Genomic DNA, 6,829 nt, shown 5'->3' with positions numbered 1-6,829 from the left:
AGTTCATTGCGCATGAAGTGTTTAATTGTAGATTCTGGATTATCAGAGTCATTTTCAGGAATACCCGAGAATATTAGATTATCTCTCATGCTCCTTGATTGAATATCCAGAATAGTTTTTCTTCATTTTAATGCTTTCTTTTTTCATTATTTCAATTTGTGAGGAGAGTGACTGCACCGAGGTCTGAAGTTCTTTATTGTCTCTACGGAGATCATCGATTTGTTGATACGCAAAGTCCAGGCTAGAACGCAGTTCTTTAATGAACTCATGAATTATTCCAAGTATATCCAGTTTGTTGTTTATCGAATCTAGTACACTGCGTATATCCATCGCTTTGTGTCGTATGTACAGTATTACTTTCGCCTTACGTGGTGTAATTTTTACTGGCCGCGGTGCGCCACCATCACATCTGCCTCCGTGCAAACAAATGGTGCTATATAGCACTAAAAGTGGTTCTTTGGCTCGTAATCATAGGGGAACCACTTTTAGTGCTATATAGCACCTGTTTTACTATATGGCACCTTTGTCAAATGGTTCTGTGTAGAACCATCAGATGTACCATAGCATTTTATTACTTCAACAAAAATGATGCTCAATAGAAACAATCATAGGGGCTTGTATTACTACAATAGTAGTAAATATATTTACTACAATGGCAAAATGTCTTGAATCACTTTTATGCTTTTCTAAGGTCAAAAGGTCTTATGTGGGAAATATTTCCTTATGGGGGCCTTAGGGGCAAAAAGATCTTCAGGAAATAGACTGTATGTTAATGTTGTTTTTAATCCTTTCCCCAACTGAAGAGTTTAAGAGAGAGTTAGAGATCCTTATTCAGAGGCTTAACAGGTTCTTTGTATGGCAGTGGTGCTATATAGCACCTTAACGACCCCAAAGAACCACTGAAGAACCACTGAAGAACCAGACAGGGGCTTGACCGGTTCTTTATACACTAACGGTGCTATATAGCACCACAATCACACCAAAGAACTGCTGAAGAACCGCTGAAGCACCATTTTTTTTCTGTGTGTGCTCACGTGAGTTCACACCTGACACATGCTCTGTACGCCCACCTCAGAGTCCTGATGGATGGAGTGGTGGAGCCCTGATGGATGAATCAGGATCAAAGCAAGTTGACTGTCTTTATAAATGAATCATTGAATAACTGTCTCACTGGATTTGTTCAAAAATTCATTCAGAAAAAAAAAAAAAAAACACTGTAGTGTTGCTCTGAGACGCACAACAGCTCTGCTCCGGCTTTGTTTGGAACTAGAGATGCGCGGATGAGCTCAAACGTCACCCGAATCCGCAGCTTTAAATGAATTATCCGTCCGCCACCCACCCGCACCTGTATTTTTCTCTGATTTAGATAACCGCACCCGACCCGCACCCGATCGTCATTTACAATTATTTTAATTCTTAGTTTTGCATGATGATATGATGAATGGATGGTTAATTTTTAACAGCAGATTGATTCAGCGGATCTGCACATCGCTGCATACTTAAGTTTAATCACGCGTGCTTTTAAGCCAAATCCACCTAAAAAGAATAACGTTAACTGACATCTGGACGTGACTCTCCGCAATCTCTGATGAAATCGGTTGGGTGTTTGAACACCTACTGGATCCCTGGACAAAAGTTTAAAGGGGTTCACCAAGTTTAAGAAATTTTTAATCGTAAAAATCTAATTCTTTTTTTTTTAATGTACTGTTTTCGTTATAATATACTGATTCAAAACAGTTGAAATAGCAACGTCATTCCAACGTCACGTTTGTCAACATAGGTGAATTTGCCAACATTGAATCAATATTGATTTTAGTTTAGATTTTGCAAATCCAATCAACGTTAAAATTTCAACGTCACTAAAGTCTTGCTTTTTAACAGTTTATTGATCAGCATTGTTTGGATGTTGGAACGTTATTTTTCTACTGATATCCCTAGTGAAAAAAAAAATATGCTAAGTATACTTGCAGCCAGACTAATTGTCAGTATACTTCAAGTGTGTTACTGATTAGTTAACTTGAAGTGTGCTATTTTGGAACAACTAATTTTGTGCTAAGTATATTTTCATAACTGTAAGTGTATTTAGTGTACTTTTATGTGCTAAATTGGAACAACTTCAAGTATACTTAGTATACTTTAAGTAAGTATATGCTGTTTAAGCTAATTACATGCTTGATTAGTGATATTAAAGTGTACTTTGTTTGTATTACAAGTATATTACAAATTAATTAAGGGTGTCTTCAAAATATACAAGAAACACACCATAAATATATTATTTTTGAGTAAAAATATGCAATTTTTTTCCCCAATGCTGAATGCACTCGTTGTCAGGGTCATTAAAACAGTGTGAGTGAAATTCAATTTTTGGCCATGCAATAGTGTTTACTTGGCTGTACTTGTGACATCACAAACTAGTAGCTGAACTTCCTGTCCCGTACACTGTAAATCCTAATAAGTTCAGCTTACTTAAAAAAAGTTTGGAAACAGATTGCCTTATTTTGTTAAAGCAAACTTAAAGGTAAAACTAAAGTTAATTTAATAATCAGTTTAAAGTAAAGAAAGCAAACTCTTACAGAGTAAATTATCTAATAAATATCAAGTTAGATTAATGTCATTTCTAGTTAACATACTCCAGGACATTTACTAATCTTACTTAAGATTTAATAGTAAGATTACTTTATTAATTCTATTAACTAATAGTGTTATTTTGTGTTGTGCAAACATCTTAAATGCTGTTATTCTCAACATGGATTTAATCTGCCATTTTAAGCTATGGGAACTTAAAACATTTTGTGCAATCGGTTTCCACATTTTCTTTAAGTAAACTGAACGTATTTTTATTCGTTCAACCAGCATGAAATGAACTTAACACAAGTTTGAAATTCTCAACAGTTTATTTTTGTAAAAAACTTTAAGAATATCACAATAATAAAAATTAGCTTTTAAAACATCTGTGTTCTTATAATACTCTTTACAGACTTCTTGACTAAACAACACTTTGTTGTCATAACATTATCTGGACCCACTGGAACACTGTTAAACAATAGAGCATTTTCAGAATGGCATGCAAACAGAACAGCAAAAATAAAATACAGGCCTTTCAAACCCATCCATGACAATTCTTCCCTCCATGATTGCCTTTATTGCATCCACAATGAGGGCATGTCCTCTGGTAGAACTGTGAGCAGGTCTACAACTGCTTGACTGAAGTCTGCATCCACATCCTAAGTAGAGAAATAAAATAGGTACAGTGTAAATTTCTCCATTTCAATACTGGAAATGTTCTAAAAGCATACATTGACAAGGAACTTTTAATGCTTTTCATTTATAAGCAAATTGATTCATATTGATGACCAGAGTGAGTGTACAATGATCTGTGCAAACATCAAGCACAAGGAAATGTAATTAAGCTTTAAATTATGATCACCAAAGAAAGATGACGAGATTTATAGTGTGATAGTGACATTTCACAATACATGATTTCAATCAGAGCAAAAGTGTAAATTATCATTTGTGTCAACTATTACTGCATGCCTTGTCTTGGAAGTCTTGGAATATTACACACAAGTTCCATGGACTACATTTTTTGTACATTGTTTTCAACATTATAGATTTACAGAACTTTTTTTTTTTTTTTTTTTTTTTTTTTTTACAACATGCTAAGAATGCTAAGAGCATTTTCTCTCTTGTTATGGAGTGATGGATCACACCCATCATTTACATGATTTTATCTTAAAGGGTTTGTTCACCCAAAAATTAAAATTAGCCCATGATTTACTCGCCCTCAAGGCATCCTAGGTGTGTATGACTTCATTCTTTCAGACCAATCCAATCAGAGTAACATTAAAAAAATGTCCTGGCTCTTCCACGCTTTCCATGGCAATGGGCGGGTGTTTCTGTTCAACAGTTCAAAAGGAGTGCAAGAAAGCGCATCCATCCATAATAAAATGTGCCTCACACATGAATAAAGGCCTTCTGTAGTGGATCGATGCATTTTTTTAAGAAAAATATACACATTTAAAACGTTATAAACACTTTTCTCTCACTTCCACTAACTGTCATACGTGCAAGCCTTTCCAGGTGGATGTTGTAGGACGTTTGTGTGCATGCGCTGGTGTAAATATGCTAGTCGAAATGTAAGTTTCGACTAGCAAAGAAAAGTTTGTTTACAGGAGCAAAGGAAGCAAAGTTTCCTTACTTTAGCAAAAGAAAACCAGTTTGCTCTTGGTTTATATTGAAATCCTCCGACATTCTTCTTTATGGATCTTTGTTTTGTACTTCTAATTCGTTACTGGTGTTTCATTTCGCTCTGTCCTGTGCTTCCATGTTTGTCACTAATCACCGGCGCATACGCACACGCACATCCTACATCAGCTGCCCGGGATGGCTTCTGCCTATGACAGTTAGCGGAAGTGAGAGAAAAGTGTATGGTTTTAAATATGGACATTTTTCGTACAAAATCATATATTCGCTACAGAAGGCCTGTATTCACCTCTCGGAGCTGTGTGAGGCATGTTTTATTATGGATGGACGCATTTTACTGCACTTCATTAAACTGTTGAACAGAAACAGCCACCCACTGACATTATAAAGCTTGGAAGAGCCAGGATATTTTTTAATATAACTCTGATTGTATTGGTCTGAAAGAAGAAAGTCATACAATAGGGCTGTACGATAAATTGCATGCGATTGTCATGCACATCTTGTCAGTAAAGACGGTTATGTGATTAGTAGTAAATCTCCATCACGTGCATTCAGATAGAGCGAAATTTAATACACAGAGCCTTAGTTCGCTGACGAGCTACACAATATCATGTTCATACTCGCAGATGAATCGCATTCGATTATGAACGCGATATTGCGTAGCTTGTCAGTGAACTAAGGCTCTGTGTATTAAATTCCGCTCCATCTGAATGCATGTGATGGAGATTTACTTCTAATCACAGAACCATCTTTACTGTCGAGATGCGCATGACAATCACATGTGATTTATCGTGCAGCCCTAATATACACCTAGGATGCCTTGAGAGTGAGTAAATCATGGGCTAATTTCCATTTTTGTGTGAACTAGGCTCTTTATTTCAAGAAGTTTATTTCAAAGTGTGTAAAGTCTGTAATGATGTTTGTGATCACTCAACACAATTTCGCGAAGTTAAAGCATTTACACCAATTTCAGTAATAAACTGTTTCACAAAAGACAAATATAGCATCTACTGCAAAACTAAAAAAAAAAAAAAATAATACACAGAACCTTTGGCAATTTTTCATAACCTGAACTATATTCATATTGAATAAAACAAAATGATGAGAGCAGAAAATCCAGTAATACTTACGAAACACATCCTGTAAAATTCCTCTGGGTCATTCTCCAGGATGACTGAAAGGCCCTGAAGTACTGCAGTGGAAACATCAGATGACTATGAAAAAATAGAGACAGGCTGAGGATAACAATCATAAGCAAATCATGATTTAAAGATGACAACTACAGCCAACATGATAAAGAGATACCTTTTAATTAACTTGATGTGAAATTTAAAATCCTTTTTTCTAGAAAATGTCAAAAGTGCAGAGTCTGTGTCCAGTGCTGCGCAGAACTCAGATCCGAGATATGCGACTGAATCCTGCAAAGATCTAAGAACAAACATTGAGTGGCTATTAACATTTTGAAGGACACAATCCATAAACACACTTTTTGAAAAGGAATAGGGTTTTGAAAATTTTGGAAAAGGAAAAAAAACAGGTTTTGATGAGGAAAATAAATCTTTCAGTGAAAAGTCATCAAGGGTATTAAATACACATTTGTATTAAATTTACAGTCTTTGAAAGGACACTGACATTTATTGTTACTTGTCAAACGAGTATGCAAACTGAATAAAATCTGACACATCATCTGGCTCAGTTAAAGAAAAAGTTCACTCAAAAATAAAAATTAGCTATTAATTTACTCACCCTTACACCACCCAAGATGTACATGAGTATTTTTCTTCAGCAGAACAGCAAAGAAGATTTTTAGCTGAAAATGTGGCCTTTGGTGATTGATACAATTTAAGTCAGAGACTGTCCATTTTTGGAGGGAAAAAAACATATCAAGGAGCACAAAATTAATACCGGTTGCTCCTGATGATATATTGAGGTTTTATCAAGCAAGATGATCGATCTGTGGAAGAAAATGAAATAAATGCTTTTAAGTCTCATTTACTGCATTCATCTTACATTTATCTAAGTAGATCCTCTCTGCAAAGTAAACACAAATGTAAAGAATGTCTGTTATGTCACAAACATAGCACTTGTAACAAACATAAACTAAAGCATCTGAACTTACATTTCCACTGGTCATCAACTGGTATTCTAAAATAATAAAAAAGTGTTATCCATTAATTAAAAATCAGTGAACACTGAAAAAACAAAACCAAATGTATAGAGTGTTTTTTTCTTATGTGATGTAAATGGAAACATCTGGTATTTTAAAACTAAGATCGTTAACTTACATTTAAATAAGTTTCAATGTTATATACACTCTGCTTGAGGAGGTAGGGGTGATGGGTCTGCTAAAGACTTGTTGACAATCTCAGAATGCCTGTTGTTTCTTACTGCCTGCACATTACCGTAATTATCATACTAAGCACGCATACTATTTTCGTCGCAACCAGGTATTTCTAACAAATAATGCTACGGCTTGACCACAGTTTAGCACTCATAGTTGCTTTCAAAATCGCCGTGTCAAGTTAAAAAGAGTTATTTTAAAAGAACCCGTCTGAAGATGTAGCGTTCTTTTCCATCCGTTTGTACACTGACCGGTGTTCTGAAATATTCGGTGTCTGAGATTTTC

The 6,829-nt window shown here is 35.2% G+C and overlaps 1 long non-coding RNA gene across 2 annotated transcripts; it reads right to left on the bottom strand.

Moving 5' to 3' along the window:
• Positions 1 to 2,067: 2,067 nt before the first annotated feature.
• On the bottom strand, positions 2,068 to 6,279 carry LOC127164265 (uncharacterized). Of its 2 annotated transcripts, XR_007827609.1 has the most exons (4): positions 6,109 to 6,279; positions 5,509 to 6,026; positions 5,334 to 5,417; positions 2,068 to 3,224 (listed from the first exon to the last, which is right to left on the bottom strand). It is a non-coding gene; the product is annotated as an uncharacterized LOC127164265 (long non-coding RNA). The 2 variants fall into 2 exon arrangements; XR_007827608.1 differs by having other exon boundaries at positions 2,070 to 3,224; positions 5,509 to 6,264.
• Between the last annotated feature and the right edge of the window lie 550 nt (positions 6,280 to 6,829).

The sequence above is a fragment of the Labeo rohita genome, chromosome 4 (genome assembly GCF_022985175.1).
Source record: "Labeo rohita strain BAU-BD-2019 chromosome 4, IGBB_LRoh.1.0, whole genome shotgun sequence".
NCBI lineage: Eukaryota > Metazoa > Chordata > Actinopteri > Cypriniformes > Cyprinidae > Labeo > Labeo rohita.
The sequence above is the reverse complement of the archived record's forward strand: the minus strand, read 5'-3'. Positions and strand labels throughout refer to the sequence as shown.